This window comes from Callithrix jacchus, chromosome 22, assembly GCF_049354715.1.
Source record: "Callithrix jacchus isolate 240 chromosome 22, calJac240_pri, whole genome shotgun sequence".
NCBI lineage: Eukaryota > Metazoa > Chordata > Mammalia > Primates > Cebidae > Callithrix > Callithrix jacchus.
This window is the reverse complement of record NC_133523.1, coordinates 8,818,800-8,834,362: the sequence shown is the minus strand read 5'-3', so window position 1 is coordinate 8,834,362 and position 15,563 is coordinate 8,818,800. Positions and strand designations below refer to the sequence as shown.

The 15,563-nt window shown below is 45.1% G+C and overlaps 1 protein-coding gene across 11 annotated transcripts in view; it reads left to right on the top strand.

Moving 5' to 3' along the window:
- Window positions 1-106: 106 nt before the first annotated feature.
- The window catches only part of ZNF560 (zinc finger protein 560), a 30,591-nt gene continuing 15,134 nt past the window's right edge, over window positions 107-15,563 (top strand). For 4 of the 11 annotated variants that reach the window (XM_078360439.1, XM_078360440.1, XM_078360436.1 and 1 more), the window contains exons 1-2: window positions 107-145; window positions 468-555. The gene's annotated coding sequence lies outside the window, so the exon portion shown is untranslated. Of the gene's footprint in view, window positions 146-467; window positions 556-2,969; window positions 3,092-14,687; window positions 14,733-15,563 lie in introns of all 11 variants that reach the window. The other 7 variants (XM_078360437.1, XM_078360434.1, XM_078360430.1 and 4 more) reach the window with 3 other exon arrangements.

Here is a 15,563-nt window from a genome sequence, read left to right as displayed (position 1 = left end):
GCTGAGAGTCCCACCCTGGCCAACTGTCCACGCAACAGTCGCAACCCCCAACGTCCAAAGCGGAAGTGACGTTAGCGGCGCACCGCCCTCTTTTTCAGTCGCTGGCGCCTTTTTCCTTTGTGTCTTCTGGTCGGTCACTACTTTGGTGAGGCTTGTGTAGACTCGGGGATTGGGCGGTGTTTCGGGGGCGGCAAAGGTCACATTCGATCCAGGGCGATCGAGGAACCTCGTTAGAGCTGCGCGGACCACTCCATTCGCGTCCGCCGGAGCCGCGAAGCCATAGCGGGAGGCCAGGCCCGAGAGGCCACTGGGACCTTGGGTGCCCTAGCGGGGCCGGGTGGGAAGTGCAGTATGGGCCCGCCCGAGGGAGGTTTCCAGCCGTTGTGTTCCCGTCTTCAGAAGTCTCCAAGGGTTCTGAGGGCTTAGAAAATAAGTCTCCAAGGCATCCTTTGTGAATTGTTTTTCAGAGGGAAAAGCATTTTGCCGTTCGCGTTCGGTTGACTTCGTCCCCAAGATCCTGCAGCCTCACGGACCTGGCGACTCCACCGGGTTTGGGTGAGCATCGGGAGATGGTTCAAGGGGGCAGCTGCTTCCTTTGTTACTCAAACGAGTGTTTCGTGTGAGATTTTGTCATGTGGCCCTTGCGAAACCTGTGTATTTTTATTGACACATTTCGTTGAGGAGAAAGGTGCTTTCTTAGTTGTCTAGCGTGTGCGTATTTCTGTATGTGCATATAAACGTTTGTAAACCTCGAGTCTTTTCTGCTGAAGAAAGCTAAGAATACTCAGTTATTCTTTTCATATGAAGTTCCTCGCTCTGGCCGGGTGCGGTGGCTCGCGCCGGGAATCCCAGCACTTTGGGAGGCCGAGGCGGGTGGATCACTTGGGATCGGAAGTTCGAGACCAGCCTTATCAACAGGGAGACACTCCGTCTCTACGAAGAATACAAAAAATTAACCGGGCATGGTGGCGCATTCCTGTAATCCCAGCTACTTGGGAGGCTGCGGCAGGAGAATTGCTTGAACCCGTGGGCAGAGATTGCAGTGAGCCGAGATCTCGCCATTACACTAGCCTGGGCAAAAAGAGTGAAACTCCATCTCAAAAACAAAACAAAACAAACACAACAAAACCCACAAACACAAAAAGAAGTTCCTAGCGCTGTACGTCTCCAAAGAGCTTCATAACCATCCCTCCGAGAAGAAAGGATGTAGGGTTTACACACTAATACTAGAATAATCGAATTTACCAGGATGACTGTAGTAAGTGTATTTTTCCCACATTTTCTTTCGAAAAATCTTAAACCTACGGGTATTTTGACCATCCAGTACGACGAATAAGTATCCATTGTAGATGCAGCTGTTTTGAGCGTTTTCTGTATTTGCTGTCTCGTAAATAAATTTTATGGTGCACTGTTTGAGAGTAAACGGGAAATACATTACAGAGATGAAGCTCGACATTTAAGTGCTTGGTAATGCCTGACTCAATGGTAAGAATGTTGTCTTACTCAAACCATAGTACCATTTGCATCAAGAAAATGAAAAACGATGTTATCTAATATTTACTCTGTATAATAAACGAACATTCTTCAAATTGTTCTGAAACATAACTGAGTGTTTTTGGATCTGAGATCTAGTCAAGCTTTTGTTTTTGTTTTTTTGTTTTTGTTTTTTTCTGAGACAGTCTCGCTGTCGCCCAGGCTGAAGTGCAGTGGCACCATCTCGGCTCACTCCGCCTCTTGGGTTCAAGTGATTCTCCTGCCTCAGCCTCCTGAGTAGCTGGGATTACAGATGTGCGCCACTGCGCCCAGCTGATTTTTTTTGTATTAGTAGAGACGGGGTTCACCATGTTGGTCAGACTGCTTCCGAACTCCTGACCTCGTCCTCTGCCCTCCTCAGCCTCCAAAAGTGCTGGGGTTACAGGCATGAGCCACTGGGCCCGGCCTCAGATTGTTTTTGAGACAGGGTGTTGCTCTGTCGCGCAGGCTGGAGTGCAGTGGCAGGATCTCGCCTCACTGCAACCACCGCCTCCCACGCCCAAGCGATTCTCCCGCCTTAACTGCCCAAGTAGCTGGGACTATAGGTGCATGCCACCAATGCACGCCACCAGATCTAGCTGATTTTTGTACTTTTTTTTTTTTTTTTTTTGAGACGGAGTTTCGCTCTTATTACCCAGGCTGGAGTGTAATGGCGCCATCTCGGCTCACTGCAACCTCCGCCTCCTGGCTTCAGGCAATTCTCCTGCCTCAGCCTCCTGAGTAGCTGGGATTACAGGCACACGCCACCATGCCCAGCTAATTTTTTGTATATATATATTTTTTTTTAGTAGAGACGGGGTTTCACCATGTTGACCAGGATGGTCTCGATCTCTTGATCTCGTGATCCACCCGCCTTGGCCTCCCAAAGTGCTGGGATTACAGGCTTGAGCCACCGTGCCCGGCCACTTTTTTTTTTTTTTTTGAGATGGAGTTTCGCTTTTGTTGCCCAGGCTGGAGTGCAATGGCGCGATCTTGGCCCACCGCAGCCTCCCCCCCCAAATTCAAGCGATTTTCCTGCTTCAACCTCCTAAGTAGCGGGGGTTACAGGCATGTGGCAGCATGCATGGCTAATTTTTTGTATTTTTAGTAGAGAAAAGGTTTCTCCATGTTGGTCAGGCTGGTCTCAAAGCTCCCGACCTTAGGTGATCCCGCCGCCTTGGCCCCTTCAACATGCTGGGATGACTGGTGTGAGCCACTGTGCCTGGCCTGTACTTTGTATAGAGATGCAGTTTTGCCATGTTGCCCAAGCTGGTCTCAGACTCCTGAACTCAGTGATCTCAAAGTGTGGGGATTACAGGCGTGAGCCAGTGTGCCCAGCCTATTCAAGCTTTTTGAATTGCACTTGTTATGTCTTCTTTTTTAACCTAGAGTCGTTGTTATTGTTTCTCCATTATGTTGGCTTTTTCAAAAGTCATACGTTTTTTATTTTTTTTGAGATGGAGTCTTGCTCTGTCACACAAGCTGTAGTGCAGTGGTGCTATCTTGGCTCACCGTAACCTCCAGCTCCTGGGTTCAAGCGGTTTTCCTGCCTCAGCCTCCTGAGTAGCTGGGATTACAGGTGAGTACCAAGCGTGGTCAGATAATTTTTGTATTTTTAGTAGACACGGGCTTTCACCATGTTGGTCAGGCTGGTCTCGAGCTCCTGACCTCGTGATCTACCTGCCTTGGCCTCCCAAAGTGCTGGGATTATAGGCGTGAGCCACTGCTCCCGGCTTTCTAATTAATTAATTAATTAATTATTTTTTGAGACGGAGTTTTGCTCTTATTACCCAAGCTGGAGTGCAATGGCGTGATCTCGGCTCACTGCAACCTCCGCCTCCTGGATTCAAGCAATTCTCCTACCTCAGCCTTCCGAGTAGCTGGAACTACAGGCTGCGCCACCATGCCCAGCTAAGTTTTTTTGTATCTTTTTTTTTTTTTTTTGAGATGGAGTTTCGCTGTTGTTACCCAGACTGGAGTGCAATGGCACAATCTCGGCTCACTGCAACCTCCGCCTTCTGGGTTCAAGCAATTCTCCTGCCTCAGCCTCCTGAGTAGCTGGGACTACAGGCATGCACCACCATGCCCAGCTAATTTTTGTATTTTTAGTAGAGACGGGGTTTCACCTTGTTGACCAGGATGGTCTCGATCTCTTGACCTCGTGATCCACCCGCCTCGGCCTCCCAAAGTGCTGGGATTACAGGCTTGAGCCACCGCGCCCAGCCTTCTGAGTGGATTTTTATTGAATCTTTATTATTATTTTTTTTGAGACAGAGTTTCGCTCTTGTTATCCAGGCTGGAGTGCAATGGCGCGATCTCGGCTCACTGCAACCTTTGTCTCCAGGGTTCAGGCAATTCTCCTGCCTCAGCCTCCTGAGTAGCTGGGATTACAGTCACGCGCCACCATGCCCTGCTAATTTTTTTTTTTTTTTTTTTTTAGTAGAGATGGGCTTTCACCATGTTGACCAGGATGGTCTTGATCTCTTGACCTCATGATTTACCCACCTTGGCCTCCCAAAGTGCTGGGATTACAGTTGTGAACCACCACGCCCGAGGTCATATTAATTTCTACTGTAATTTAGTGATATTTTCACTGAATATTGTTACCTGAAGACTAAATTATAAATTCAACCTCTAGTAACTATATCCAAGATAGAAATAGAGATAAAAGTAAATGGTTGGTTTATATAAATACATGCTTAGAAACTAACACATACATAACAGTCAGAGAGAAAACCTGCGGCTGGGTGTGGTGGTTTACACCTGTAATCTCAGCACTTTTGGAGGCTGAGGCATGTGGATCACTTGAGGTCAGCAGTTTGAGACCAGTCTGGTGAAAGAAAATATAAAAATTAGCTAGACGTCGTGGCGGGTGCCTATAATCCCAGCTACTCGGGAGACTGAGGCAGGAGAATTGCTTGAACCTGGAAGGTGGAGGTTGCAATGAGCTGAGATTGCACCACTGCCTTTTTTCTTTCTTTTTTTTTTTTAGAGACAGGGTTTCACTGTGTTGGTCAGGTTGGTCTCAAACTCCTGACCTGGTGATCCATCCGCCTCGGCCTCCCAAAGTGCTGGGATTACGAGCATGGGATTACAAGCGTGAGTTACCATGCCCGGCTCAATACTGCCTTGTTTCTATTGTAATTTTTTTGTTAACCTTTCTAAGTGGCATGGGAGTGCTAGGAGATTCTAGACATCATCCTTTTTGCCTCAGTTGTATAGCAATACCCTAGTTTCCCTTTAGTAATTGGGATTAATCCCTTCAATTAATAGATTATTCCCTCTCACCTTCTTATTATTTTTTTTTTCCTCTTGGCTTAGTGGATATGAAACTCATAATGGCCAGGTGTTAATCTCACTTTCCAGTGTATTGGGACCAAATAGTTGCTAGTGGGAAAACATTCTTCATTATGGACTCCAATCTCCAAACTTGCAGTGCTCTGCATTGCTAGGACTGGAAGCAAAAATCCTGTTGTGGAGCTAATTCTGCCTTTACCCATCAATTCCTGGGCCTGCACGTTTTGACTGTAGTGAGATAGTAGCATGTAATGATCTCTGATCAGTGCATGCTCTGTGAAACAGAATCCCATTCTTTCAGAGGGTGTCTCCCAGTTGGCCCTGACTCTGAATTTTCAGTAAGCCATTTCATCTTCCATTTAGATCAGCTGCTTCTGAGTGATGGGGTGTGTGATGAGACCAGTTCCCCCTGTTGCACTTCCTTTGCAGTGAAGTGGGTTCCTGATGAAAGACTGTATTGTGTGAATGCAGTGACTACAGTGAAAGCATTCTGTGAGTGCATGGATGGTGCATTGTATAGGCAGAAGCCTAGTGGATTTGCTCTCCCCTATACAAATCCATATTCAGAACGTGAGTCTTTTCCAGTGAGGATGAGTCTTAGTCACCTTCATGGTAGGAGTGGTGCAATGTAATCATCTTGCCACCAGGTGGCTCCCCTGGTTACACTAGAAATTAATGCCCTTGGTTCAAGACCAGCCTGGACAACATGGTGAAACCCCATCTCTACAAAACAAAAAATCAAACCCTGCCCCTCAGAAACCCCCAAAATTAGCCAGGCTTGGTGGTATATGCTTGTAGTCCCAGCTACTCAGGAGCATGAGGCAGAAGGATTGCTTGAGCCCAGGAGGTCGAGGTTGTAGTGAGCCATGATCGTGCCACTGCACTTCAGCCTGGGTGACAGAGTGAGACCCTGTCCCCCCACCCCCAAGAAAAGAAAAGAAAAAAGAAATGAATGCCCTTAAATATTCAGTGTTTATTTTTGCTTTTAGCAGATTAGGCACCTAGCTGTAGTGTTAGCTACGTCAGCTTTGGTAAATGGAAGTCCATACTGTTGAGCTGTAAGTAGCCTTTATCCCTGTTTTTATGGCCATCTTATTTAAGGACTTACGGAGCAAGCATTGAGGTGGCTGGGGAAGGCAGTCGACTTCTATATAGAGTATCATTTTGTCCATCTGATTATTAAGTCTCATTTCTAGTGGATTACCTTTGCCGGTCATTTACATGAGACACAAATACCTTCACAGTCCTTGTCATTTAAGAGACATCTATCCATATATATTTTTCTAGTCTTACCAGTCTTGTTTCGTATACATCCTTGACCATTTGGTGAAACCATTAGCAACTGCTCATGGATTATTGTTTACTTGTCCTTTTGGCCATGTTCTGCAGATCCAGAGAATAGTCAAATATACTGTGAGAAGTTCTGCCACTGGGATGAGATTCTTAGCTGAGCTGTTGTGTTTCTTCTCCCACTTTTGGGTGGTGCTAGCATATTGTGCAGACACATCTGTAAACAGACTTTGTCTTGGATGGATATAAGAAATACCTCAGGAAGCCACAGGCGTGGATTGAGGGAAAGGAGGTAGTGTGAATGGAGCTTGTGTTGAGTCTTTGCCATTTGCTCATGCAGTTTACTTGTACTCAGTGGAACTTCTAGAGCTCAATGTCTTCTGTGCGATTTCCATTTCATGAAGATGGCTGCTGCATTTCCCCCCACCGAACTTGGGGTTTTGTGGGTCAGACAACCTCAAGTTCATGGTACTCAGGCCACTTGATCATTTGATGTCCCATGTACAACTTCTATGTTGTGCCCAGTGGTAACTGTTTACTCGAAAGGAGACTAGTTTCCTGCACAAGAGGGAATATACTTATTCTGACCTACCGCTATGATTTTCCTACTGGCACTTGCTAGAGCCTTCCAGCAACATCTTATTTATTACAGATACTTTGAGCATCGCTGTATCTGCTGGATTATTTCCAACATATCCTTAAAAATCTTGTACTGCAGCCTGAGCTTGGTACTGTAATCACTTAGTGTTCATTCACTTTTTGTTTGTTTGTTTTTGCTTTTGAGATAGAGTCTCACTCTGTCACCCAGGCTGGAGTGCAGTGGCATGATCTTGGCTCACAGTAGCCTCTGCCCCCTGGGTTCAAGTGACTCTCTTGCCTCAGCCTCCCCAGTAGCTGGGACTACAGACATGCACCACCATTCCTAGCTAATTTTTGTAGTTTTAGTAGAGACGGGGTTTCACCTTGTTGACCAGGATGGTCTCGATCTCTTGACCTTGTGATCCACCTGCCTCAGCCTCCCACAGTGCTGGGATTACAGGCATGAGCCACCAAGCCTGGCCTTCATTTGTAAGCATTATAACCAACTCTGTAGATGGGTTAAAGCACACTGAAATGTGGTATATGTTGTCTAAAGAATCTTACAGATCTTTAATTTTTGGAAGTACTGAGTAGGAGTGACACCTTGGAGGGGATAATCTTGATATGGTCTAGACCACTGAACCCCCAAATTTGTATTGATTGGGTGGTTCAGGCCTGTAACCCTAGCACTTTGGGAGGCTGAGGCAGAAAGATTGCTTGAGGCCAGGAGTTCGAGATCAGCCTGGCCAACATAGTGAAATCCCATCTCTAGCAAAAAAGAGATACAAAAAAAAAAAAGTAGCCTGGCATGGTAATGTGCACCTGTAGTCCCAGATGCTTGGGAGGGTGAGGCAGGAGGATCACTTGAGTCTAGGAGGTGGAGGTTGTGGTGAGCTGTGATCATGCCACTGCACTCCATCCTAGGCAACAGACCCTGTCTCAAAAAATCAAAATAAAACCAAACTTGTTGATTTAGCTGGCTCCTGAATCTCCCATCTTCTACTTTAGCCTGTAAAGGTATCCAAACTATTTACTGTTTAATGTTATGGGATCCAGTGTAGAAAATATTATCAATGTGATGGACTGTTGCATTGTTTTCTGTAATATCAAAACCTCTGACGACTCTATTTTGATAGAAAACAGGAGAATTGATATGATAGTCCACAGCAATTCTCCAGAGTCCATGTGACTTCTGCACAGTCCTGTGTGGTGTATTACCTAGGTCTGGTGATTAGGTGAGAGACTGTGAATCTCCCCTGTGGTGACTCTTATCAGGTTTTTGGCCACTAAACTTGAGACTTCTTGTTACGTAGATCAAGCAAAATTCCAAGACCCAGACTGGCAAACAGTGGCTTATGGGACACATCTAGTCTTAAACCTGTTTGTAAATTATAGTTGGAGCAGAACAACCATGATCATTTGTTTACATATTATCTGAGAATTCTTTCATGCTGCAAGAGCAGAGTTGAATATTTGCAACAGACTATGTGGCCCACAAAGTATAACATTTACTATATGTCCCATTACAACAAGATTTATTAATCCCTTTTATAGTAGGCTGCTTATCTATTTCATCCTAGGGATGAAATGTGATCAGTTTGCTAACACCAATGATCTCTGTAGGCCAAAGCATTCCAATTGTTCGTCCATTCATAGTGCCCTTGACACTTGATGTAGCCTCATTGTCTTTGATAGTTAAGTGCTACTCACTTGATTTTTGGCACTCAAGGTTCTCATCATCCCTGTTGAAACAGAGAACTCATCTCAATGATTGTATCTCCTACGGTCTTAACAAATGTATGAAAGAGAATAATCAGAACTTTTCAAGGATGGAGGTACTCCCTTCAGTTAACTATTTCTGAATGTCTTCATTCAGAAGAAGGTGTGAAGGGGGTGTCTTTTGGGCCCTCAATGTAGTTGAAGAAGGGGAGCTGTGCAGATCACATGTGATAAATACAGTGTAACTTTGCTGTGTGTCTAGGATTCTCTCCTTTACACTAGCCAGGGAAGCTCTTGCATATTAATCCTATTAACTGTAGGTCATGAGTACCAGTTTCAGGCATCCAGCCAATTTAGCTGTTAGAATCATACCGTGGTCTATTAACTAATATGTAAAATCCAAAATGTCTAGTAAGTACCTGTATTAGGTTCTTCTCGCATTGCTATAAAGAAATACCTGAGACTGGGTAATTTATAAAAAGGTTTAGTTATCTCACAGTTCTGCAGGCTGTACAGGAAGCATAGTGACTTACACTTTTGGGGAGGCCTCTGGAAGCTTCCAGTCATGGCAGAAGATGAAGCAGGAGTAGGTACATCTTACGTGGTGGGAGCCAGGAGCAAGAGAGAATGAGGAGAGGTGCTATACACTTTTAAATGACCAGTTCTCATGAGAACTCACTCATTGTCATGAGGATAGTACCAAAGGGGATGGTGCTAAACCATTCATGAGAAATCTGCCCCCGTGATCCAGTCATCTCCCACCAGGCCCCACCTCCAGCACTGGGGACTACAGTTTGATGAGATTTGGTGGGGACACAGATCCAAATCATACCAGTGCCCATATCAATGAATTTGGGCCTATCTAGTGTATTATATATATATATATATATATATATATTTTTTTTTTTTTTTTTTTGAAACAGGGTCTCCCTGTGTCGCCCAGGCTGGAGTGCAGTGACATGATTTCGGCTCACTGCAACCTCTGCCTCCCAGGTTCAAGTGAGTGATTCTCCTGCTTCAGCCTCCCAAGTAGCTGGGATTACAGGCGCCTGCCACTACGCCTGGCTAATTTTTGTATTTCTAGTACAGACAGGGTTTCATGATGTTAGTCAGGCTGGTGTTGAACTCCTGACCTCAGGTGATCCGCCCGCCTCGGCCTCCCAAAGTGCTGGGATTACAGGCGTGAGCCACCGCGCCCAGCCTAGTGTTATATTTTAACCTTCGTGATTGAATTCCCTTAGAATCCATCCCTTACATGTTCCTGGGTTTCTTCTGATACATGTTATCAGAGTTGAAATTATTTTGTTGTGTGAGCTTTTTACTCTTGTATTACGTTGTATATCTTTGCCCCTGGATTTTGGACTAGTTATGACCCCAGTGACAACAATAAGTGGTTATGGTATGGGTCTTGAGGAGAATATATATTACCTTCCAAGGTATCCGGACCAAGTGAGATTGTCACACAGGTTTCAAGCTGAAGGCTTTCTCCTCAGAAACCACAGGCTCAAAGTGTCTTAGGTTGTGGTTAGTCTCTTTATTGTTGCTATGATGTAATACTTGAGTAATTTATAAAGAAAAGAGGTTTCAAAGGCCGGGCACGGTGGCTCAAGCCTGTAATCCCAGCACTTTGGGAGGCCGAGATGGGTGGATCACGAGGTCAACAGATCGAGACCATCCTGGTCAACATGGTGAAACCCCGTCTCTACTAAAAGTACAAAAAATTAGCTGGGCATGGTGGCGCATGCCTGTAGTCCCAGCTACTTGGGAGGCTGAGGCAGGAGAATTGCCTGAACCCAGGAGGTGGAGGTTGCAGTGAGCCGAGATCACGCCATTGCACTCCAGCCTGGGTAACAAGAGTGAAACTCCGTCTCAAAAAAAAAGAAAAGAAAAGAGGTTTCTTTGGCTTAGGATTCTGGTGGCTGGAAAGTCCAAGAGCATGGCCCCAGCATCTGCTCTGCTTTTTTTTTTTTTTGCTCTGCTTCTTAAGAGGCTCACATGCTGTGAAAAACATGGTAGAGAGCCAGATGGGGAAGCAGGCTTGTGCAAAAGGGACCAAACACAAACAGCAGCCTTGCTTTATAATGATTAGGTCTTGTGGGAACTAATCCAGTCCTGTGAGAGCTAAAATTCACTTCTGCCTGACAGCATTAATCTATTCATGTGGGATCTGCTCCCATAATCCAAACATCTCTTGTTAGCCCCTCCTCCCAGTGTTGTGATATTGAGGACCAAGCCTCAACAGGAATTTTCATGGGAACAGACCACATCCAAATCATAGCAGGGGTTTAAGATCATGTCTTCCATCTGGGTCCAACCAGATGTCTCCATTCCAGGTTCCATATTGTCATTCTTCCCAGATTACACTGTACCTTTTAAAAAATTTAGTTTCTTGATGCCTCAGCATTCTAACAGGCTGTGAGCTCCCTGCTCAAGTGACCAGTATGATAAGGCAGGTCCCTGCTACAAGTTCTTCTGTTGGCCCTCAACTGACTGTGACCTAGTAACATTCAAATGCAACAATGAAATCGCATGGCTTTTGCTTTAGTTCTATACCTCCAGCCCCAATAAAGGCAATTGCCCTTAAGGGAGGCCTCTCTCAGCTCCCTAACTGCTTATGAGAGCCTCCTGCTTTGGTCCTCCTCCAGCACGGCCCACTGAAGGCATGGCATGTCTCCCTCTCTAGAATCTATGAGTGTCATAAATTCTTTAATTTCTTGAGCCTCTCCAAGTGTAACTGCAGGAGTGTGTTGGGATGCTGAAAGATCCTATAAGAGAGACTTACTACCCCATTTACAACACAGTTGGTGAAAAGGGTGAGATCATTGTGAACTGGGGTGGAAAGTCTCCTGTAAGTGCCCTTTGACTTTTCGTGGCTTGCTGATTGACTTTGCCATTTGGGAAGGCTGCCTGTCTTGTTGGAGTTTATGTGTATTGCTATGCTATGCTTTGTGTTGCCCCTTCTGAGTGTTGGCCAAGAGTCTTTGTCATAAAGTTTGGATCTTGTGCTAGTCCCAATAATGCACCCCAGGATACTGCTTACCAGCCATGATCCCAGGAAGAGGGGTAATTATCCTCTTCTCCAGGATCTGGGGTCATTTGTTCGTGTGAAGTTGGCACTCCTTAGTGCACATACAAGTGACTGATTTGAAGAAGGGACCCTGGCAATAGAATTGGGCTCCTCTTTTGTATATTTGTACCAACTACACCTTGTGAGGTGCCTCCTATGTTGCGATGCTATTCCAGTTTGATGCTGATGCTCCCTGCCCCTGCCAACTCCATGGAGAATGGTAGCTCAATGTTTTTTAAAAAAATGAATGGAAGGAGTACTTGATCCCTCCCTCGCTAAGATACTTGAGCATGTTTCTCAACTTATTTGAGGTTACAAATCTTGGGACTGAGCATGGTGGCTAATGTCTGTAATCCCAGTACTTTGGGAGATCGAAGTGGGAGGATCACTCGAGGCCAGGAGTTTGAGATCAGTATGGCCAACATGGTGAAACTCTGTCACTGCTAAAAATACAAAAATTAGCTGGGTGTGGTAGTGTGCGCCTGTCATTCCCAGCTACTAGGGAGGCATAAGAATCACTTGAACCTGGCTGTGGAGGAAGCAGTGAGCTAGATTGCATCATTGTACTTCAGCCTGGGTGACAGAGCAAGACTGTTTCAACAACAACACAAAAATATTTTTGGTTAATGTTTCAGTACTTTTTTTTCCGTAGTCTTGCTCTGTCACCCAGGCTGGAGTGCAGTGGCATGATCTTGGCTCACTGCAACCTCCACATCCTGGGTTCAAGTGATACTCCTGCCTCAGGCTCCCAAGTAGTTGGGACCACAGGTGCCCGCCACCATGCCCAGGTAATTTTTTGTATTTTTGTAGAAACAGGGTTTGACCAGGTTGGCCAGGATGGTCTCAATCGCCTTACCTCATGATCTGCCTGCCTCAGACTCTGTGCTGGGATTACAGGCGTGAGTTGCTGTGCCCAGTCTGATCATATGATTTTTATACTTTATTCTATTAATGTGGTGTTAATCACGTTGATTGATTTGCATATGTTGAACCATCCATGCATTCCAGGGATAAATCCCATTTGATTATTATGAATGATACCTTTAATGTACCTTTTTTTTTTTTTTTTTTTTTTTGAGATGGAGTCTTCTCTGTTGCACAGACTGGAATGCAGTGGAATTTCAGTTCACTGCAACTCTGCCTCCCAGGTTCAAGCATTTCTCCTGTCTCAGCCTCCCGAGGAGCTGGGACTACAGGCACTCGCCACCATGCCTGGGTAATTTTTGTGTTTTTAGTAAAGATGAGGTTTCACATGTTGGCCAGGCTGGTCTTGAACTCCTGACTTTGTTATCCCCCTGCCTTGGCTTCCCAAAGTGCTGGGATTACAGGTACGAGCCACTGTACCCAGCCTGATGTACTGTTGAATTCAGTTTGCTAATATTTTGTTGAGGATTTTTGCATCTGTGTACATTAGGAATATTGACCTATACGTTTCTTTCTTTGTAGCATCCTTCAGTTTTTTGGAATAATTTCAGAACGATTGGTTTAGATATTCTTTTTTTTTTTTTTTTTGAGACGGAGTTTCGCTCTTGTTACCCAGGCTGGAGTGCAATGGCACGATCTCTGCTCACGGCAACCTCCGCCTCCTGGGTTCAGGCAATTCTCCTGCCTCAGCCTCCCGAGTAGCTGGGATTACAGGCGTGCGCCACCATGCCCAGCTAATTTTTTGTATTTTTAGTAGAGACTGGGTTTCACCATGTTGACCAGGATGGTCTCGATCTCTCGACCTCGTGATCCACCCACCTTGGCCTCCCAAAGTGCTGGGATTACGGGCATGAGCCATCGCTCCCGGCCTTAGATATTCTTTTTTTTTTTTTTTCTTTTTGAGACAGAGTCTTGCTTTGTTGCCAGGCTCCAGGATGGAGTGCAGTAGCACAATCTCTGCTCACTGCAACCTCCGCCTCCTGGGTTCAAGCAATTCTCCTGCCTCAGCCTCTTGAGTAGCTGAGACCACAGGCACGTGCGACCACGCCCAGCTAATTTTTGTATTTTTTAGTAGAGACGGGGATTCACCATGGTCTTGATCTCTTGACCTTGTGATCCGCTCACCTCGGCCTCTCAAAGTGCTGGGATTACAGTTGTGAGCCACCACGCCCGGCCTGGTTTAGGTATTCTTATATGTCTTACATAATTCACCCATGAAGCAGTCAAGTCCTCAGTGTTTGTTTTACGGGTGACTTTAGCTAGTGATTCGGTCTCCTTCTTCATTAGTCATCTGTTCAGATTTTCTCCTTTTTAGGATTTTGTGTTGGTAGGTTATGTGTGTCTAGAAATTTGTACATGTCTGCTAGGTTATCCAGTTTGTTAGGATGTAATTGTTCCAGGTAGTGTTTTATGATCTTTTATATTTCTGTAGTTATCAGTTGTAATGTTTCCTCTCTCACATCTGATTTGGAGTGTTCTTTTTTCTTTATTTTATTTTATTTTTACAGGGTCTTGCTCTTGCCTGTACTGGAGTGCAGTGCTGCAATCATGTCTCACTGCAGCCTTGACCTCCTGGGCTGAAGTGATCCTCTCACCTCAGTCTCCTGAATAGCTGGGACTACAAGTTTGTACTACCATGCCTGGCTACTTTTTTTCTTTTTTTGAGGCAAGCACTGGCTATATTGCCCAGGTGGAGTGCACTGACATGATCTTGGCTCACTGCAGCCTCTGTCTCCTGGGCTCAAGCTATCCTACCTCAGCCTCCTGAATAGCTGGGACTACTGGTGTGCACCACCACGCGCAGCTAATTTTGTATTTTTTCGTAGAGATGGGGTTTTACTGTGTTGCCTAGGCTGGTCTTGAACTCCTGAGCTCAAGCAGTCTGCCCACCTTGGCCTCCCAAAGTGCTGAGATTACAGGCTTGAGCCACCATGCCCAGCCCCAGCTATTTTTTAAAATATTTTTTTTACAGATAACAATCTTGCTGTGTTGCTCAGGCTGGCCTTGAACTCCTGGACTCAGGTGATCCTTCTACGTCAGCCTCCCAAAGTACTGTGATTACAGGTGTGAGCCACTGTGCCCAGCTTCTTTTTTTTTTTTCCCCCACCTCTTGGTCTATCTAAAGGTTTGTTCATCTTTTCAGAAAACTTTTTAGTTTCCTTTTTTATTATTTTTCTTATTTCATTTATTTCGGTTCTGGTTTTTATGATTTCCTCACTTTGGGCTTTGTTTGTTGTTCTTCTAAGTCCTCAAGGTGCAGTGTTAGGATGTTTACTTGTGATTTTCTTTCTTCATATAGGCATTTATTGTCATTAACTGCCCTCTGAAATCCTTGCTTGTTCAGGTATGTGCTACTTCATTTCCACTTATTTATGCATTTTTAAAGTTTCTTCCTGTTACTGATTTCTATTTTCATACAGCTGTTGTCAGAAAGATATTTGATATGACTTTAATCTTCTTAGGTTTGTTAAGACTTGCTTTGTCGCTGTTGACATGGCCTCACGTATGATCTACCTCGGATCACGTTCTGTGTTCACTTGAGAAAAATGTCTATTTTGCTGCTGTTGGATGGAATGTTCTATATATGTCTGTTAGATTCTTTTGGTCTAAAGTGTAGTTCTAGTCTAATGTTTCTTTATTGGTTTCTGTCTGAATGATGTGTCCATTGTTAAAAGTAGGGTATTCAAGTCCCCCATTCTTTTATTGCAGTCTATCTCTGCCTTAGACTGATTATTAATTTGCTTTATATATTTATGTGCTCTGATGTTCTTGACATATGTATTCAGCCTTTGGAATCTGGAGGGGAATTTGTTTCAGGGTGACCACTTGCCCACCTGTGGATACCAAAATATAGGCATGTTCAAGTATCTTTTTTTTTGAGACGGAGTTTCGCTCTTGTTACCCAGGCTGGAGTGCAATGGCGTGATCTCGGCTCACCACAACCTCTGCCTCCTGGGTTCAGGCAATTCTCCTGCCTCAGCCTCCTGCGTAGCTGGGATTACAGGCATGCGCCACCATGCCCAGCTAATTTTTTGTATTTTTAGTAGAGATGGGGTTTAACCATGTTGACCAGGATGTCTCGATCTCTTGACTTTGTGATCCACCCGCCTCGGCCTCCCAAAGTGCTGGGATTACAGGTGTGAGCCACCGCGCCCGGCCCTAATTTATGTATTAC